The sequence below is a fragment of the Armigeres subalbatus genome, chromosome 3 (assembly GCF_024139115.2).
Source record: "Armigeres subalbatus isolate Guangzhou_Male chromosome 3, GZ_Asu_2, whole genome shotgun sequence".
Classification (NCBI taxonomy): Eukaryota; Metazoa; Arthropoda; class Insecta; order Diptera; family Culicidae; genus Armigeres; species Armigeres subalbatus.
In genome coordinates, this window is record NC_085141.1 from 188,573,037 (window position 1) to 188,595,210 (window position 22,174).

Sequence of the window (22,174 nt, forward strand, 5' to 3'; positions counted from 1 at the left end):
AAAACTTTTTTCAATTTTTTTGATGGGCCGCCCTCTTATTCGGTTCTATTTGATGCCCAGATGCTCTGGACAAAATTTCAGCCAAATCGGTAAACGTTTGGGCGGTGCTAAACTCGTCGGAAGTTTATATGGAAAAATGTATGCAGAAACATCCAAAAACAGTGAATTGCAGTTGGACGGCACAACTTAGCAAGAAGAACTATGATACTCATCAAGATCTTGAAGAATTTATTACAGAATGTTATGCAGAAAACCGCGAGAAGATTAGAGTTTGCCCGGCTGAGTTATTAGCATTTCTCTGTAGTGAGGTTTGAGCAAATTTCGTTTCTTTTACCTTTGAAAAGAAATAAATTCACCCCTACAACACTCCATTAATATGCTAATATCTTTGCCTAATAAACTCTAATCTTCTCGCGGTTTTCAACATTACATTCTGTATTTAATTCTACAAGAACTGAATGAGTATCATTGTTCTTGATCGTAAATTGTACCGTCCAACTACAAATCACTGTTTTTGGATGTTTCTGCATACATTTTTCCATATAAACTTCCGACGAGTTTAGCACCGCCCAAACGTTGACCGATTTGGCTGAAATTTTGTCCAGAGTATCAGGGCATCAAAAAGAACCGAATAAGAGAGCGGCCCATCAACATTTTTGAAAAAGTGTTTTTTGAGCCACCCTAACACACATACACACACACATACACACATACATACACACGGACAGACAGACATGTGCTCAGCTCGTCGAGCTGAGTCGATTGGTATATAATACTATGGGTCTCAGAGGCTTCTATAAAAAGTTCGTTTTCGGAGTGAAATGATAGCCTTTCGGTACAACATAGTTGTACGAGAAAGGCAAAAAGATTTGACCTATTTAATGAAAGGTTGGCTCGAAAAACTTATTTATTTGGTAGATATCATAAAAAGTCTCCCCAAATTATAAAATTGCATGCAGTGTCGAGTTCCATAACAAAGCTCGAATACGCACAGCAAGTCGGAAAATCTTCGTATTTTGAAGAAAATATATTCAAAAAATCAGAGAACATTTTTGACATCACTGCAACAACAACAATAACAGCAATAACAACAACTATTTACAGACTACCGCAAATCAGTAAAATTAAATCATATGTTTCCCAGAGAGCCGGCTGTGTAACATCGGAAAAGAAAAAAAGAGACTTAAAATTTTTGATTTACCCTAAACAAGCAGTATTTTTTTTTCGCTTTCGAACAGTAATTTTTAAATTTATAATTCAAGCTTTCATAAGCGTGCAACATTGCATGCAACTAGATCCAAAGTCAAGCAGCTTTCGAGTAAGTTCTAACTTATTTGATACAGTTCCCGTGATATGTACTCCTATATCTAGGTATATGGGGTAAGCACGTATAAATCGCACGATTAATGAAACCAGTCTCTCATGCTCTCAAACCGACTAACTCAATCCTGAAAAGCACGCTTCTCTCACAGGTCCTTGAATCCGCACAGTATTTGAGGTGGCTATTTTGTGTTTGTGGACCATTGCCGAATTGCAGTGTGCTCTATTCCGCGGATCTATCTATCGGCATTTTCGCTTCCATTTCAATTGTCCAGCAGGAAGATAAAAATGTAAACCTGTAACGCATAATTGCGTACTTTTAGTGGGAAATTAATCCGTGCTTCCACTTTCACCAATAGTTAGTGAATCGCCCTCGAGCACGTCTGATTTTTTCGCGAAGGTGTGTCCTTTCAGCCTCGGTTCGCAGTGAATTTTGTAGCGAAGAATGCGGCCCACCTCAATTTTCGGCATACCTGAAATAGTGTAGTGGGCGGAAATGTGAACACCATATCCTTCGTTGGATGCAAAACGATTTGAAGAACGAATAGTGAAGGTGATTTTGTAAAATATTTGGCCAAACAGTGAGGGATTCGGCTTCTGAATTAGGTACATGTTGCTTGTTTGATCGAACTCCATTTGAGGATTATCAAAATTGCCTCCGACGGAAGAAGGTAAGGTTGATGAATGTTCTGTTCTGCGTGTAACGTGGTGGAAGGTCAGGGCCATAAGATATACGCTCATATCTATGGTATTATGAATATTGCTAATTGATGTCGCGGGGAAAAGTATAGCTGCATAGCGTGAGGTCACTTACTGCCCATAAATTGATAACAGTCCCATGTTTGCTTGATTTCCTATCTACATGGGACTGTTTTCGATTTCTGGGGCAGATTTATGTGTAGACTAGGAAAAGGTAGTTTGTATATAAATGACGATTTTACAATTTGGCTTAGCATCGCATAATTTAGTGAGCGCACATGATTGATAAGAAGTTTTGGTTAAATAATGATACTGTCATTGATTTTTGAGGCGGTATCGGTAGTTGTAGCCGAAATTATTCGAAAGATTTCTTCATCTGTAAGAATATTCTAAGAGTAAAACTTGCAATGATTCAGTTTTGTTCCAAATTTTCGAACACTATTCTAGTTTAAATCTTGAGCAAAGTAGAACAAACTCGCTGGTTTCTATTCATTTTTGATTTTTGCCTTTCTCGTACAACAAAGTTGTACCGAAAGGCTATCATTTCACTCCAAAATTGAACTTTTTATAGAAGTCTCGGAGGCCCATGATGTTATATACCAATCCACTTAGCTCGTCAAACTGAACAAATGTCTGTCTGTGTGTGTGTGTGTGTACACGAAAACCGAAAAACATTAGCCACTTTTTCATATAGTAATTATTAACCGATTTTCTCGCAACACGTTGCATTCAACAGGGGACAAAGCCTTGTTGATCACTATTGAATTTGATAACGATCGACCATTGCGTTTAAAAGTTATTAGGGAAATGGAATCGAACTATATGATCGCCATGTAAGGTTGGTGTCTTGGCTAAATGCGAGAAAGGCAGTATCACCACTCGGTGAACTAAGTTGAGTTTTTTTTTTCAATTTTATGAAGATGTTATGTTGCTGCTTAGAAAGGCGCCGTAGTTCCAAAATAGATCGATCCGCAGATAAAATGATGCATTCATACACCAAAACAATTGAAAATATTTGAATCTCGTAATTCATTTCTGGGTCAAATCTACAGAAATAGAACTGTAGAGCGGTATAACAGTTTTAATCGTTTGAAACTCAACTATTATTTAAATAAACAGCTGCTGGGAAAATTAATGTTCCAGTCTCATATGCAAACTGACAGCCCCGAACAATTTGAATCACTGCTGATTTGTTCTAAATTTTACTCTAAACTTTGAAGAAGATTTAGCTATCAAGCTGGTCAATTATCCGCATACTGTAGACGAAGGTGGGGTGACTTGATCCCTGGGGAGAGTTGATATTTTTAAGTACAGATCCTCTAGACAAATGACCTTTATGTGGTGAGTTATTTTTTGGATTGACAACCTTATTTATTCTGCAGGGCGGTTTGTATGTTCTGACCAGAGTGTATGTAATTAAGAGTGGCGACACTGTCAGAATTGGAACAAAATTCATCTGTCTTTCCCATACAAAATCGTGTTCCAAACGTGCAGGAGACCTGTCAAATACGGCACTTGTCGCCACTCGTAATTACATACACTCTGGTTCTGACGTTCCTAAAGATTTTTTTATTGGGCATGCAAAATTTGAACAACTTTTTAAAGCGTTTTTTCACAGCATAAATATGCTTAATGACCTGTACTGATGAAAATGTCAACCATCAAAGTTTTAGGATATTTGGATTTGAAGTTATTGCCTCAACATGGGGACACTTGATCCCCAATTAGTCACCCATACAAAAATTTGGCGAAAAAATTATTTATTACGTTCCTACAATGTATTACGCGCAGGGTTGTAAATTTTCGGCAGCACTGGATGAAGGTGATGTTTTTTTTATATCATGTTTTTATTTTCTTCCTGCTTTGAAATCAACTCCACATTCCCGGAGAGGCAGAAAAGTAAACAACAGAACTCACATCACCCACTGCGCCGCGACGATGAAATTTACCACAGCAAAATGTACACATTCACCCAGCAAATTGAAAAAATTCACCACGCGTTTAAATGGGCCACTCACAGTCATACGGTAAGGCGCGAACTGAGCAGCCTGTCAGAGCGACTTGTGAGTGGCTGAATGCGAAATTGAACTGTCGGTGTTGGAAATGATTTTTCGGCTGCACCCAGTCGCACTCACCACGGCGGCGATGAAGGCGACTGCAGATTATACTGAGATCCATGTTTTTCACTGTATTGACTGTGAAATGTTTCTACCCTGACTACGCGTCTCCACGCACTTTCCATATCAGCATTCTGATTCGCCAACGCGTGGTACCTTCTTCCATAAGAGCTGCCAGCTAAAAGGCGTTTTGCCTCATGAGTTTTCCGGCAACAATATATCACTACTTTTCGGAAATGGTAATATTACCAATATGTTAAAGATTTTCTACAATTTTAAAATGCCATCAGTCAGCTATATAGTTTAACTATTGCATGAGGCAAAAATACCCACTCTCTCCAACGCCAACTGGCCTTTGCAAGTTGGTGCGTGCTTAACCGAATGGATGTTAACCCATCTAAATGTTCGGTAATCTCTTTCTCGCGGAAAAGGGAAACAATAATTCACAAGTATATCTTGTATGACACAGAACTTGAACGAGTCGATCAAGTTAAGGATCTGGGAGTTATTCTAGACTCAAAACTCACATTTAAGCAGCATGTTTCCTACGTGGTTAGCAAATCATCAAAGGTTTTAGGTTTCATCTTCAGGATTGCCAAAGAATTCACGGACATTTATTGTCTAAAGTCGTTGTACTGTTGCCTGACTCGTTCCGTTCTGGAGTACTGCTCGGTCGTCTGGTCTCCACACTTTAATAATGGCGCCCAAAGAATTGAATCCGTCCAGCGTCGTTTTCTAAGATTCGCATTGCGCAGATTACCGTGGCAAAACCCCTTCCGTCTTCCAAGCTATGAAAGCCGTTGCCGTTTGATTGATCTCTTTCCGTTTGGAACTCCTTTCCGTCCGCCGAAGCACAACGAGGGCATTACTGATAGCAGATCTACTACAATGACGACTCGACTGCCCTTCTCTTCTGGAACAAATTAACTACCACGTGCAACCCCGATCCCTTAGGAATAGTTCGATGTTCAGAGCTCCTATGCATCGAACGAACTACGGTATGTTCGGTGCTATCGGCGGTCTTCAAAGACTATTCAACAGAGTTGCATCTCTTTTTGATTTTAACTTGTCCCGTCAACTAATTCGCGAAAGGTTCAGTTCTTTTTTTTTAGGAATAGTTGATAATGATACTTGACCATATAATGTAATTTCGCCCAATACAGCCTGTTGATGTATCATATAAACAAATAAACAAATAAGCAAAAATACCCGAAATTGCTAAGACATTGCAGTTTTTGCGTAGGGTCGTCGCTTTCCTTAATGGATGAAAAACTAACAATAAGAGGTAGTGATATGCTATGATGAACATTGTACAAGGACCATCCGTCTTTTAGCACAATATTGAATGAGAGAAACGAAAGTCTATCACCTTGTCGTAATCCCCGGCATTGGCCTGTAGACCCTAAGTCAATTTGTCTTACTAGCTTTATGTACCCGGCTTTGCTCGGGATTGAAAAGTAAATTATGCAATTCAAATGCACCATACACACATAGGCAGATAAATTGACAGCAAGATAGATCGATACATAGATGCAACTCGATGTGTACACTGTGGTTCCATCGGATTCTCAAAAAGGCGGCTGTACCGGTTTGTCGTTGAGTTTTATTACTCTTCATTCCTCTTTCCTTTCTTCTTTATTTCTATCTTTTACCTCCCTTCTAACTTCTTTTTGACCCTTCCTTCGGAAGTGTCTATAATTTCACTTCGCATGCGTTACGCAGGCGTGTTATGTATTAATCTATCAATAAACCTCTTGAATTATGAAATAAAATGTATGGCAATTGAAACAAATTCACTTTAATATTGAAAATATAATTGCAACAAGTGATATGATATGAAAATATGCTTATTTTTCGGATTTGTTCCAAAGCAACAATTGGTTTTAATTGAGGAACAGATAGTCGCATGTACCACAAAACCTTCTCAGAAAAGCAAAAACGTAAAAATTTGAAGGGATTTCAAAAATTTCTTTAGTGGAAGCTAGATAACAAATGTGAGCATGTTTTGTGATACTAATAGACCACTTATATGCATGTATGTGTGCAAATTTTAAAATTTACTACCATATAAATCTCGCTCATTTTTAAGGTATTAAACATCATTAGTTTTAAAAATTAGGCAGCCATAAGGCAAAATATATATTATTATTGAACGCTATTGAGCTTCGTTCAGATCAATGACTGATTAAGTTAGTTCTGGATTAATTAATATCAAGGTCTCTGGAAATTACGAATATACATGCTGCCAGCGTTAGGATAGTATCTAACCAACCATGTTACAACATGTTACAATAGCTATTCAATCCTACGAGCGCCTGATAGATAGGCAACCTGGCGTACAGTGCGGAATCATTCGTTTTGTTGTCACTCAACCCATGTAATCCGCCTTTTGGTAGGCAATTATTTTTGTCATTTACACTTTCAATCGCCGTGGGAGGTTGAGTAGTTTTATCTCGTTTTAAATACTGGAGTATGAAAATATTTCCTTTTAATTAAGGAAGGGTCATAATCTCACTGTAGGTGGATTAATCTGGGTTTTTCCTTCTTTCTTCTCTCATCTTCATTCTTCTTCAATGCTTTTTCGATCATTCCTATTATCTATATCCCTTTCCTTCTTTGTTCTCGTTTTTTCTTTCTCATTTTTTCTCTTTCTTCTTTTTTCTTCCTTTTACCTTCGTTCATCTCTCACTTCCTTCTTTCTTCCTCTTCCTCAATTTCTATTATTCCTTCTTCTTTCTCTTTCTACGAATTCTATTTTCTCCTTTTTTCTTTCATCTTCTCATCTTTCCTATGCATTCATCCTTCTCTATTGCTTCGAATTGTTCCATGCAATCACTTGAACTAAACTACTTGTTCCGTCCACTCAGGATAAAGAATATGTGCACAAAATTTGGTTGAAATCGGCAAGGGGTTCAAAAGTTAGGGGAGGAGGTTCGGTTGTGGGCACCCTTTTTTGTTTGGTCCATAACTTTGGCCCTGGTTGATCTTATGCCGACATTTGTATAGCAATGGAAAGCTTAACGTATAACCTTACTACTAGCAAAGAAGTTAGTATGATTTCATCGCTTTGAAAAAATATTAACAATTTAGAAAATTTGACATTTTTGGACATTTCTGTTTTGTGGTTCGGTTGTGGGAACCCTTGAAAACTCAGCTAAAAATAAAGAAGCATGAATAAAAACCATCCAGATTTAAAGACAAGGAATAGTTTATTCATTCTAACAGCCAGGAGACAAATCAATCCACATAGCAGTGATGATGTCTCCCTCGGTGCATTAAGGAGGATGTTGGAAAAAATCACATAAGAAAGGTCTAAAATAACACTTTAGGTAAATGAGTTTCAATTTTTCAGTGATTTACGTTTTATTGGTATGCATCACAGTCAAAAAAAAATCCTGATTAATCACCATAGCGCTAATAATGCCTTTCTCGTTCATTACAAAAAATAATATTTTGGCCATAAATTTTGATCCCGAAGTCTGATCGGAGCAATTTTTAATAGGAAACAATGGGAAAGCATTCCCCGTCGAATGCAAGTTGTTGCAAGCAAATCGGTCAACGCTTTATTCCAAAAAGTGTGTGTATAACAGCTAGATATGCCGAAAGAACAAAAATATTAATTAAACTCATTATTTCAATCAGTTATGTCTAAATAATTATGAAAACTGAATAAAAACGTTATTAAAAATAAGTTAAGGGACAGCTAAAACAATATTGAATGATTTATCAATAAAATGAGGGTGTCCATAACCTAACCAATAAGGGTGCCCACAACCGAATTTCACAGCCTTTTTGGAACAAGAAAAAAAATCGTGCTAAAATTTTGATGGCAATCGACATTGAGCCTCAAAATAGATTAAATTTACTGTATAAATACGCATTAGAACTCACTTTTTGAATTAAATCACTTCAATTTATTACACTTTGAAAAAGGCCAAAAAAAAAACTTTCGTGTAGTTTTTCTTTTACAGAAAAAATTATTTGTTTCTAGTTCAAAGTAGAAATGCTCATCCGGTTTGATATTAAGCACAAAACATCATGCTATTATAGCAAACAAATGACGGTTGTCAGAATGACAGCATCTCTTATATGTCAAAAGATACATAGGGGTGCCCATAACCGAACCTCCTCCCATACACTGAATTTTCTATGTTCTAAACAATACACCCCTAGCAGCACAAGTCAGACAAAAATAGTTATAGAAACTTTATTGTAACTAAATATGATCACATACGAGTTGCAGTAGCCTATGTGGAATATACGTGCTGCTAGGGACTACCTCCACGTCCTCCCCACGTTTTCAAATTGAATGGAATGCGTCACTTAAGTAATCAAAATATGCCCCAATGGTACCGTTTGCCAAAGCCAGAGAATTTTGGAAACTTTCTCCTTATCTCTAGAGCCGTGTCGGTGGAACATTGAATGGACAAAACAACCCTTACCGGTAAGATTAAAATAAAAATAGGAGAAGTGTAAAGAATCTTGTGAACGAAAGGAAGAACCACTAAAAGATTCCATAGAGAATCGTCGGAACAAAATAGCGAGGAACTCACTAACTCACTCAATACAATATGCTTAATACAAATATCTATCATAGTGCTATTACATACAAAAATGATAGTGTTTGAATATAATTTTCTAGAAAAACCTTTTGAGTTCAGGGGAAAGTTTGGATGAACTCAGAATTCCTGAATAATAATGAATTACAAAATAAATTGTGTCAAAATTTATAAGAAGACATTTCGTGAAAGGAAATATTCTTAAAAAATATTATTTCGAAACTTTCGAATGTTTTATAGAAAGTCCACATTGAACATTATTTTCTTGAGGAAACTTATATTTTTAATTTTTATAAACGCCTCCAAAAGAATAATCGGAATGGGTTTTTATAAAAGCAATAGAATGTTTTTCTGGATGAAATTTGGGATACATTTTTAAACTTCGTTTAAAAAACTCTAAACGAATTTTTCGACCATTAGGGTAAATCACTACTTGGGCCTATGGACCCGGTTCCCGGCTCACTGCTCAGAAAACTAATGATTTAAACTGTTTGGAAGTCGTAGGTTCATTGTTGATAATTTTCAAAAAGTGTCCCATTTTTTTTTCACAATACTCAATATTTTTCTATCACTTGTTTTACTCCTAATTGATTCAATTGTAGAAAATAAAAATGTGGAATTCAAAATTTCACTCTCCGATGCCACACCACTGAGCCGGAGTGATTCTTTCCACTTTTACAAAACGGTATTATCGAATAAACACCTACCTGAAAATCGTCACAGTGCTCGATACAACCATTGCATGAAGCTGTTAATCACCACACCATAATTCTAAACACCCGCACTTCAATTATTCTTATTTGTTCGTTTCACTAGAACTTATTTAAACATACTAGAATACATTTTAAAATGTATTCACAAACCGAACAAAAATTCACCTCGGCCCAAGAACTTCTAGCCGCACCGTGCTGCCAAAAGGCCAGGATTATAAAAATGATCCTTCATCGTTAATAGGAAAATTGTCTAATATGTTGACGTTATCATGTTATTTATAGTTCTCTCGATTTTAAAAGGTGAAATAAATATTGTTTTAAAGTATTTGGAAGAAATTTGGATGAGTTTATATATCTTCTCAATTAAATAAAAATGATTATGAATAATACCATCTGGCATCTTGTTGTCGTGGAACGTGCATATTTTTGTTTACATCGCATTTTCTACCGTCCTGAGAGAGAATGAGAGTAAAATGTTGAGAGATTGAGTGAAATTTTGCTTAGGCCGGGAACTGGTTTTTGTATGCCGGATTGGGAATCGCTATGACTGAAATGAGTGCTGCACCTCGTTAATTTAAATCAAATAAAAGCTTCTTTGAACGATATTTAGCACGAATAGCTATTTTTTAAGCAGAAGTGAACCCCAATGCAGTATTATACAGCCTACAAATTTCAGAAAAAGTTGCTTCCTGTCATAAATATCAATTAAATAATGCTGTCGTACGCATGTTAGGCCGGGAATGGGGTAAGAAACCCTATATATTTATTTATTACCAGACTAAGGCCGGAGCGGCCTGTGCTGCACATAAAAGTCTTCTCCATTCAGCTCGGTCCATGATTGCACTTCGCCAACCACGCAGTCTGCGGAGGGTCCGCAAATCGTCCTCCACCTGATCGATCCACCTTGCCCACTGTGCACCTCGTCTTCTTGTTCCCGTCGGATCGTTGTCGAGAACCATTTTCACCAGATTTCTGTTCGACATTCTGGCTACGTGCCCGGCCTACCGCAGTCTGCCGATTTTCGCGGTGTGAACGATGGATGGTTCTCCCAACAGCTGATGCAACTCGTGCTTCATTCGCCTTCTCCACGTACCGTATGCCATCTGCACCCCACCATAGATGGTACGCAACACTTTCCTTTCGAAAACTCCCAGTGCGCGTTGGTTCTCCACGAGCATCGTCCAGGTCTCGTGTCCGTAGAGAACTACCGGCCTTATAAGCGTTTTGTAGATAGTCAGTTTGGTACTGCGACGAACTCTATTCGATCGGCGCGTCTTGCGGAGTCCAAAGTACGTACGATTTCCAGCCACTATGCGTCTCCGAATTTCTCTGCTGGTATCGTTATCGGCGGTCACCAGTGAGCCCAAGTACACGAATTCTTCAACCACCTCGATTTCATCACCACCGATAGAAACTCGTGGTGGGTGGCTTACATTGACCTCTCTTGAGCCTCTTCCTATCATGTACCTCGTCTTCGACGTGTTGATGACTAGTCCAATCCGTTTAGCTTCGCTTTTCAGTCTGATGTAGGCTTCCTCCATCTTCTCAAAGTTACGTGCCATGATATCAATGTCGTCGGCGAAACCACATAACAGGACGGACTTCGTGAAAATCGTACCACTCGTATCAATCCCTGCCCTTCGTATTACTCCCTCCAAAGCGATATTGAATAGCAAACACGAAAGACCATCACCTTGCCGTAATTCTCTACGCGTTTCGAAGGGACTCGAGAATGCCCCTGAAACTCGAACTACGCACATCACCCGATCCATCGTTGCCTTGATCAACCGCATCAGTTTATCCGGGAATCCGTGTTCGTGCATTAGCTGCCATAGCTGGTCCCGATCGGTTGTATCATATGCGGCTTTGAAGTCGATAAATAGATGATGTGTGGGCACGTTGTATTCGCGGCATTTCTGCAATACCTGACGTATGGCGAACACCTGGTCTGTGATAGAGCGTTCACCCATAAATCCCGCCTGGTACTGCCCCACGAACTCTCTTGCAATTGGTGTTAGTCGGCGGCATACAATTTGGGAGAGTACCTTGTAGGCGGCGTTCAGCAATGTGATTGCGCGGTAGTTGCTACAATCCAGCTTATCGCCCTTTTTGTAGATGGGACACACGACACCTTCCATCCACTCCTGCGGCAGAACCTCATCCTTCCAAACCTTGGTAATCACCCAGTGCAGCGCTCTAGCCAGTGCCTAACCACCGTGTTTTAACAGCTCTCCTGGTAGTTGGTCAACTCCAGGGGCTTTGTTGTTTTTCAGCCTACCAATCTCCTCCTGGATTTCCTGGATATTCGGAGCCGGAAGTCGCATGTCCTGCGCACGTGCTCCTAGGTTCATTACCATACCGCCATCGTTGTCTGCCATATCGCCATTCGGGTGCTCTTCGTAGTGTTGCCGCCACCTTTGGATCACCTCACGCTCGTTTGTAAGAAGGTTCCCGTTTATGTCCTTACACATATCGGGCTGTGGCACGTGGCCCTTACGTGAACGGTTCAACTTCTCATAGATCTTTCGTGCGTCTCTTCACGGTCTCGATCTTCCTGCTGGTGCTTTTTCCTCCGGAAAATCGAGTTTTGTCTGTTCCGCGTCCGTTTGAATCGTGCCTTCCCGAGCAGCACACGTCAGGCAAATCTGGTTGCAGCAACTTGTTTGCAACTAAATTTAGTCACATATTAGTTGCAGTAACCTATGTGGAATATGTGTGCTGCTAGGGTTGTTCGCTCTCGTGCGGTGTTGCAGCAATCTCGCCCATGCTGCATTCTTCTCCTCAACTAACTGCTCACATTCGCCGTCATACCAGTCGTTTCTCTGATCCGGAGCCACCGTGCCTAGTGCAGCGGTTGCGGTGCTTCCAATGGTGGATCGAATATCTCTCCAGCCATCTTCAAGAGATGCTGCGCGTAGCTGCTCTTCCGTTGGGAGTGCCTTTTTCAGCTGCTGCGCGTAGTATTGGGCTAGTCTGCCGTCTTGTAGCCGCCCAATGTTTAGCCGCGGCGGACGACTCCGACGCGTGTTGTACACCGTCGAGAGTTTTGAGCGCAGACATACTGCAACGAGGTAGTGGTGGGATTCAATATTCGCATTGCGGTAAGTGCGTACGTTCGTGATGTCGGAGAAGAATTTGCTGTCGATTAGAACGTGGTCGATTTGGTTTTCCGTTACTTGATTAGGTGATTTCTATGTGGCCTTGTGGATATTCTTGCGGGGGAAGAAAGTGCTTCGGACTACCATTCCGCGGGAGGCTGCAAAGTTTATGCATCGTTGGCCGTTGTTATGCAGACTATCCGGTTCGATGACCGGTCTATACATTTCTTCCCTTCCAACCAGAGCGTTCATGTCACCGATGACGATTTTGACGTCCCGCAGTGGGCATCCATCGTATGTCTGCTCCAGCTGCGCATAGAACGCTTCTTTCTCGTCGTCGGGTCTCCCTTCGTGTGGGCACGTTGATGATGCTATAGTTGAAGAAACGGCCTTTTATCCTCAGCTTGCACATCCTTGCGTTGATTGGCTGCCACCCAATCACGCGTTGGTGCATCTTTCCCAGCACTATGAAGCCGGTTCCCAGCTCGTTGGTGGTGCCACAGCTTTGGTAGTGATAGTGATAGTGATAGAATACATATTTGCTTCAATCCAGCGGATTTCCAATAGTCGGTCTTCTTATCCTGGCCAACCTGAGCTTTTAAATCTTCTATAAAGATTTCGATGTCGTGCATTGGGCAGCTGCGTAGTCTCGTTTGAGCTGTGCGTAGAATGCGTCCTTATCATCATCAATTGTTTTGGAGTGAGTTTTGTGGACGTTGATTATGTTGATAATAAACTGGCCTTTGATCCTCAACCTCCACTTTCTTTCATCAATCGGCCTCACCCGATCACGCGGCTCTTTATGTCGTCCATCACTATGAAAGCTGTTCCCAGCTCGTGTATTCGCACCATTGATCCGTTCCAACAACACAACACAAAACATTCCGAAGGATCATTATCCCTTAATTTCCGGAAAACCATAGTGCATAGTTTTGCTTAGAGTACCTCGCTGGCACTCGGACGATTGTTAGCCGATATAAAACATGGGGAACAGACGATGCTGTGAGCTGCACATCCCTGGTGGACAAATGATCGATCAAATTCTCACCACCCCTATTTCCCCTGTTACCATACGACCAAAGTTCCCACCGGTGTTGGTTACCCGATCTTTCCAACGGTTACTCGTACCCAGCTTGTACCATGAGGGATAGGATTTGTTGGACAAGTAAGGACCACTCAATGAATTATATATTATTACTAATAATCATACGCAATGCCTAGCATTTATCGTGCCGTTTTTTGACGAGGTCTTCTTAGGGGGCTCATATTGGCTATGTTTCCCCTACGCATTTGATGGGGTTAAACACAAAGGGGTGTAAGTGATAAAAACTTAGTTTCGAGAAAAATGAGTGTAAAGTTTTTCTATATTTTTTTATTTCATACAATTTGTGTAAAAGTTCGAAAAAAATACAAATTTTCCATGAATTTTCTCATTCATATAAACAACGCATAAACTATATTAACATATTGCCGCAAAGCTCGAAGTTCAAAGCATGTTTTGCTGTGGTCAACTAAATTTGACCAAAATGTTACTTCAACCCTCTGCTTCTGACCACCTTATTTGTTTTCCGTGATAAACGACGAGTTTGTCTTCGTGATTTTATCGCTTCCGATGCTTTCAGATCAAACCGAAGAAAAATCGCTACGGATTCGCTTCGCAACTGTACGTGCATCAATAGAGAAAAAAGTCATGACGAAGCTTTTCTCCGTCGTTGCGAAAAAATCGCGTCTAATGGTGAAGTCTTTATATTAGTTTCCATGCATTTTGTTTTCAACTTCTTCCGGATGCAGTGCCGCCACCAACGCCACCGCGCGCACGTGGGAGTCTCATTTCCGAGCTCTGCTGGTGCATCAACTCGAAAGGATTCGATTCAACGACTAAAAGGCAAAAGCAACTCGTAGTGCAATGAGGCTGATGCGGCTGGCTGGCCGCGCGGCGTAAAGGGAAAGCCGAAAAACTTTTCCGGCCAAGCTCATACACAACATCGATTCGGATGGGTGGAAAACGGAAGAGTAGAGCATAATGTGTCAAACTCATAATTTACATACCTACCTACCTACTAGTTATACGATCTCCTCGTAATGCTCACTCTGCCAATGAATACAAGTTCAGTTGAAGCTTGAAGGGCGGTGGGCTTGCTGTGCCATGTTAGCTTGGTCCGTAAGCACGGCAGTCGGACATTCTGTATTTCAATAGAGAATAGAATAGCGTGGTGCTTTTTTTTTAAATACTACTGCTTATGTGGTACCTTTCTCTTCAGAAATGCAAGCAGCAGCGGTGTTTTAGTTTTATTTATTTATTTTCTGTACTATTTAGAGTACGTCTTTGCGTCGCGTTATCCTTTTGCTACTAACGGGCCAGAGTCAATCGGTGTGTCGAAATAAAAACATGGAACTACCGCAAGATTTGATGAAGTGTGCAATTGAGGAACAAGTTCTAGGTCGATATAAAATCCAGTTCAAATTATTGCCCAAATCAAAGAGAAAGTTATCCGGAAAAGTGGAAACGTGCTAGTGTTTGGTTAATTAATTTATTATGTTATTCTGACGAAAGAAGGCTGGTTAAGACAGAATTGTGAATAATGTTACGGAAGAATCGCAGTCTCGCTGATCTCAAAGGGTGGGTTCAAACTGTGTGATAAAAATGTATTGACATGCCGGTGCTTCATAGTGCGTGCTGCATCATAGTGCATTCCACACATCCCGTTATATAATTATTTTAAGGATTATACTGGACAACATCGATTTTCCATGGCTTACATACACCGAAAAAAGCAGTGTAGGAGGATGACCCAGTTTTCCAGAGCATAATGCTAATAGTGAGGCATTTTATGTCCGCTCTATGCGGGAAACAGGTTCACGTTTTCAAGTTCGTTATACAAATCTATCACAAATAATATGAAGCTGTTAGACCTTAAAGTGGATCATCGTTGAATTATTTTTTGCAGGATAAGTTTGTACTACAGTGTATGATGAGCCGGCTGTCTTTATCATCACCAATGAGAGAGTGACTTTGGATAAAAAGCCGGCACTGAGCTTAGTGGGTGTGTGCTCAATATGTGAACTTTTCGTTACGTAGGGTTACTGCTCCTTGAAATAAAGCCATGTGCCCAAATCGATCTCAATCAAGTAGCAGTAAGCACGCATGGTTGCAATAAAAACGAATACACGAAACACAATACAAACTAAGCCGAAGAAGCTTTTTTTTCGAATATTAGCATGTTTTAAATAATGGTTTTTATTTCAAGAAGCAAATTGGTTCGAGTAATATATGGAAAAAATACCGAAATGCCCTCGGGAATATCCTTAATTATGAACTGCATTTCAATGTTATTTCTAATCACACCCACGGGGTAAAATGACTCAACTCATAAAATCGTATAATCTACCATTACAATTCAATATTAGTTTTTCATTATCGAGCTACAGTGAAAATGTAAAATTTCTCCATTTTCACATAAATATAACAATTTGCAATTCTTACACCTCACTTGTAAGATTTTTGCGGTTCAATCCGCTAAGATAAACAAGCAACCATGCGTTCACCATTATTTCACATCCAATAGACTTATGCAAGGGTTCATCGAATTCATTCACATGATGGATTTTGACATTTGAGCGGGTCGTCCACTCGAACAAAAGTTCGTTTTGCGTCCATTATAATATATGCAACCCGCTCAAACGTCATAATTTCTTGGGGGAGTTCATTTTGCGTTAGTCTATTGAGTAATTTCCCACTACACCATTTATGGGGAATTCTCATACAAATGGGCGGCCAAAAATATTTTTTCAATGTAAACTGTTTCTATGCAACATATTTTATGTGCAGGAATATTTAAGAACCTTTTTTTAACTCTTTAAGGGCCATCGTTAACCTTTCAAAAAATGTCAACAGCGAAAAAAAAATTTTTTTTAAATTTTTTTCGGTATTTTTTTTTATTTTATTTTTTCCAATACAGCATGCATAAAATAGCAAACAACCGTTTTCGGAGACGAGCCAGCCTCGGGCTGAAAGTCTCCTTAATAAAGATACAAAAAAAAGCAAACAACCATATTTCTAGTAATAATGTTTTCATTTTCAAATCATAACGAGGTATGGAGGATAAAAATCACAATTTTTGTTTGCAGCGTTCTCGTAAACGCGCAAATATGCGCAAGCAAATCACTCACTAGAAGGTGGTACTAGGGTTATATTTTAATCCCCCATTTACCATCAGGGGACATTTGGGGACATTAGGTTTGCGGGACAATAAGTATGATAAATAATATTTTTCTTTCACAACTTTTTGATTTTTAACTTTGCAAGCAAAACAAACCAATCTATCGGAAAGCTAAGGCTTTAAGCTTTGAAATGGTATACAAAACCTTAAATTTGGAGAAAAATTGACTTATGTTATCAAAGTAAGTAATGATTTTTTATTTTTATCAGCTTTTTTCACTACACACATATGTTCACATATCTTTTGAATGATTAAACATAGCGCTTCAATATTTTTCGATTCTCTTATCTAGGGTATACTCTCATATGATATATAAATTAGACAAATTGGAGATAGTAAATTTTCCGATTAATGGCCACCCTTTTCCCCATAGTGCATTCGAGCGTTTTGTCCAGGCCAATTTAAAAACATATTTTAAGGTGACTCGGGGAGGCACTATACACACCGTGTTATTTTTCCTATCTTTTGTCTCTTTCTAGCATTGCCACCTCGTAATTTTGGAGCGGCGTATTTCGGTTTTCAGTTGTTCGAAAAGTATCAGCATGTAGATTGCGAGTAAGCACGCGCTGGTGATACTTTTTCAAAATCATATTTGTTGTAGAAAAAAAAGCATTCAATGATGAAATGATGACGATTTGATGATTGTTTGTGCTTCCCGTGTCACCTTAAATGCGTTAGAAAGTTACAAAACCTTGTTATTTTGAATAGGAGATCGTTGTGACATGTAGTTAGTTTTATAAACTTTGCATGTGCACGTTGAAATGATTCGGTATTCTTGTTTTTAGTGGCGAAAACAACGTAAAAGCTATGAGGGGTGCATCGGTACGCGTGGTCGGTACCCGATCTTATTTTCTCATAGCGCGTCAACTAGTACGTAGAATCCCTTGAGGGTTGCAACCTGGTCGTGTTACTTGACTGAGAATGTTTGTTCAATTTTATTCCATTTTTAAAGTGATTATACAACAAAGCCAGAAATCGGCCATATTGGAAACCACGTGCTTTTTCTTGTATTTTTTTCAAGAGCACGAGTTGAGAGAACCATAACGCGCATAGAAGTGAGACAAAGGCAGATCATTTGCTTACTTGTTCTGAACAATCGACTTTAATTTCAGCACTGTACATACATTATTACATTATATTTGGGATTCTGAAAATCGGAGAAGTAAAGCATGTGTTGAATTTGAAATTCACCACGGGAATCATTGTATAAACACCACAATACCGTGCCTGTCCGCACACGCGTTTAAATGGGCCACTCACATTCATGCGGTAACGCACGAACTCAGCGTCCATGCCGTTAGCAATCAGCGTGACGTTTCGCTCAATTTTGAATCACGGGCATGCCAATATGTATTAAATGTTTCAACGATTCTACCTTTTTTTTTATTCTTGAGCAAGGGTAAACGAAAATCTGCAACCAGATACCTGAGGAGGTTGATATAGGTAGTGTGGGGATGGGTATTGGGTATATCATCAGTTTCTACGAAGATCTGCAATAGTGTCTCGTCGATTAACTCGAGGCCACTTAATCCCGTTTTCCGTCCTTCTCATCGTAGTGATTCCTTCAAGAGTTCTGGGTTGAACGGCGACTTGCACCATCTTGGATCGGCTGTACCGACCCGCCTTGTGGTTGTGATGCGGGTATACCGAACCATAAAACGTATTTCCTGATAGTCACTGGAGATATGTCCCTCACGAATCTTCCATTCCGACATGAATCACCGCTCGCCCCCCTGAATGTTGGCACTTAGCCTTCATTCAGCAGTACTACGTTCAATACCGGCAGAGATTCTAGCATGATATGACCTCTGGCGTTGATGAACTGGGAATCCCAGTTCACTGCCAACGTATTGAAGTCAAGCGGTTTTAGACCGGATAGTTTCGCCGCAAGAATATCTACTACCCCAGTGTACTGGACTATACTCCAGCGAGGAGGACAGTAGCAGCTACAAAAGTAAAATCCGTTTAGCTTCTCACAATCACCATTTAAGACTTATTTGGATGCTCACTTTAACACTTCACTGCCATGCCTCAAGGAGTCAATAGCTGTAACTGCCTGGACCAACAGATATTACACTAAGACACTCCTAGCTCAGCATGTGTATTCTATACACAAACTTCAGCCATGCTCCGGGGTGACGATAGCGGTTACCCGCTACGACACTTCTTCCTCAGCACAAGCCGATAACTCACTCTTCTGCCAAGGCAGACCACGCGATACCCTACCGAAGTAGGGACAGTCCCCATGCACCTTGTGGGTTTTGGGACGTCATATTGTCAGCTTCAGAGTTGAACTGAGCTTGACGATAGGAGTCATAGGACCGGATTTACACTGTTACGCACTACTCCAGACCCTAGCAGCACAATCCGAACTGACTTGGTTATAGTAACTGAAATGTGACAAAATTCGGTTGTATAAGGTTACGGAAACTTTTGTGCAACATGTGCGCTATTCGGGGAGTAGCCATATCCCAGCGTAACGGGACTGGCCTGAATACCGGTGACTGTTGTCTGTACTCGGGAGACAGATCAGACACCAGACTCCAAATCAGATGGTCATGGGTTCGATTCCCACCCCTCCACACCCTTTAAACACCCTTTAAATATTAAAGAGGTGATAGTCTATATGACTTTAAACGAATACAAAAAGTCTACGGACATAAAAACAAACGAATTATAATTGTAAGTTCTGATTGATGGACGGCACTTCTCTGACCACTATCTGGTGATGGTTAAACCGCGCCCAAAACTATCCGTCATCAACAATGTTCGGTACCAACGATCGCCGCGGTACGACCTAGATCAACTGAAGCAACCCTATGTCGCCATTGCATACGCGCAGCATCTCGAGGCAGCGTTACCGGAAGCGGGGTGAGCTCGGTAGGGCCCCTCTTGAGTACTGCTGGAATACAGTCAAAGCAGCGGAGAACAACGTCGGGTATATGGGTCGAAGTCGACGGAACGATTGGTTCGACGAAGAGTGCAGACAGATTCTGGTGGAGAAGGACGCAGCGTGGGCGGTCGCGCTGCAGCAAGGTACCCGGCAGAACGTGGAACGTTATAGACGGAAGCGGAGACAACAGACCCGCCTTTTTCACGAGAAGAAACGCCGCCTGGAAGAAGCGGAGTGCGAGGAGATGGAAAAGCTGTGCCGTTCTCAAGATACACGCAAGTTCTATCAGAAGCTCAACGCATCCCGCAAAGGCATCGTGCCGCGAGCCGAAATGTGCCGGGATAAGGATGGGAGCATCTTGACGGACGAACGAGTGGTGATCGAAAGGTGGAAGCAGCACTACGAGGAACATCTGAATGGCGCTGAGAGTACAGGCAGTGAAAGTCAAGGCAGCGGTGGAGATGACTACGTCATTTCAGCGGACGATGGAAGCCAACCAGCCCCCACCTTGAAGGAAGTTAAGGATGCCATTCAACAGCTAAAGACCAATAAAGCAGCTGGTAAGGATGGTATCGGAGCTGAGCTCATCAAGATGGCCCCGGAAAAGCTGGCCACTTGCCTGCACAAACTGATAGTCAGAATCTGGGAAACCGAACAGCTACCGGAGGAGTGGAAGGAAGGGGTTATATGCCCCATCTACAAGAAAGGCGACAAGCTGGAGTGTGAGAACTTTCGAGCGATCACCATCCTTAATGCCACCTACAAAGTGATATCCCAGATCATCTTCCTCCGTCTGTCACCATTAGTGAACGAGTTCGTGGGAAGTTATCAAGCCGGCTACGTTGACGGCCACTCGACAACGGACCAGATCTTTACTGTACGGCAAATCCTTCAAAAATGCCGCGAATACCAGGTCCCAACGCACCATCTGTTCGTTGATTTCAAGGCGGCATACGACAGTATAGACCGCATAGAGCTATGGAAAATTATGGACGAGAACAGCTTTCCTGGGAAGCTTACAAGACTGATCAAAGCAACGGTGGATGGTGTGCAAAACTGTGTGAAGTTTTCGGGCGAACACTCCAGTTCGTTCGAATCACGCCGGGGACTAAGACAAGGTGATGGACTTTCGTGCCTGTTGCGCTAGAAGGTGTCATGCGGAGAGCCGGGTGTAACAGCCGGGGTACGATTTTCAACAGATCCAGTCAATTTATTTGCTTCGCGGATGACATGGACATTGTCAGCCGAACATTTGCAAAGGTGGCAGAACTGTACACCCGCCGGAAACGTGAAGCAACAAAAGTTGGACTGGTGGTGAATGCGTCAAAGACAAAGTGCATGCTTGTGGGCGGAACCGAGCGGGACAGGGCCCGCCTGGGAAGCAGTGTTACGATAGACCGGGGATACCTTCGAGGTGGTCGAGGAATTCGTCTACCTCGGATCCTTGCTAACGGCTGACAACAACGTTAGTCGTGAAATACGAAGGGGCATCATCTGTGGTAGTCGGGCCTACTACGGGCTCCAGAAGAAACTGCGGTCGAAAAAGATTCGCCACCGTACCAAATGTGTCATGTACAAGACGCTTATAAGACCGGTTGTCCTCTACGGACATGAAACATGGACAATGCTCGAGGAGGACTTGCAAGCTCGGAGTATTCGAGAGACGGGTGCTTAGGACCATCACCGCCAAAGATGTGCAAGAAGACGGTGTGTGGCGGCGAAGAATGAACCATGAGCTCGCCCAACTCTACGGCGAACCCAGTATCCAGAAGGTAGCTAAAGCCGGAAGGGTACGATGGGCAGGACATGTTGCAAGAATGCCGGACAGCAACCCTGCAAAGATGGTGTTCGGTTCCGATCCGGCAGGTACGAGACGGCGTGGAGCGCAGCGAGTGAGATGGGCAGACCAGGTGCAAAACGACTTGGCGAGCGTGGGGCGTATCCGAGGATGGAGAGATGCGACCTCGAACCGTGTATTGTGGCGTCAAATTGTTGATTCAGTGTTATCTGTTTAGATGTAAACTAAGTAAATGAAATGAATGAATGACTTAAGACAATTTACGGAGCCTCCGAACACGTCGTGGTTGGCGAAGTGTGCATTGGATTAAACTGAATGGAGACGACTTTTATGTTACTTCAGAGGTCCCTCCGGCCTTAATATGAATAAATAATGATAATACCAGTTGAACTGTTTTTAGAGGAATGTGGCGCTGCACAAATGTCTTCTAGGAATTTCTAACCCCCCCCCCCTTTAATATTACATTCAAGAACAATATGTTGTTTATGAACAGTTTGATTCTTTTATTTGATTAACTCTTACTTTTTTCAATTGCAGATCTCCTCGTAAAGGTATTGCTCGAGGATTCCCCGGACGTGGAGGCATTGTTGCGGCTGAGTGTGCCCGTTTAGATATCGAAGGGTAAGTTGTATGTGTGTATAAAACTAGAACCCATGACATCATAATTATCCAAGGCATAAAAAGTAAAAACAGAGACACTTGCCAAACGACAACTTCTTTCTTTCTCTGGCATTACATTTACCAACTGGGAAAATGC

General features: G+C 41.2%; 1 long non-coding RNA gene across 1 annotated transcript; it reads left to right on the forward strand.

The window, feature by feature from the left end:
* The first annotated feature begins 1,497 nt into the window (after positions 1-1,497).
* Positions 1,498-22,038, forward strand: LOC134226842 (uncharacterized). The gene is made up of 2 exons (XR_009983567.1): positions 1,498-1,991; positions 21,955-22,038. It is a non-coding gene; the product is annotated as an uncharacterized LOC134226842 (long non-coding RNA).
* Positions 22,039-22,174: the final 136 nt, after the last annotated feature.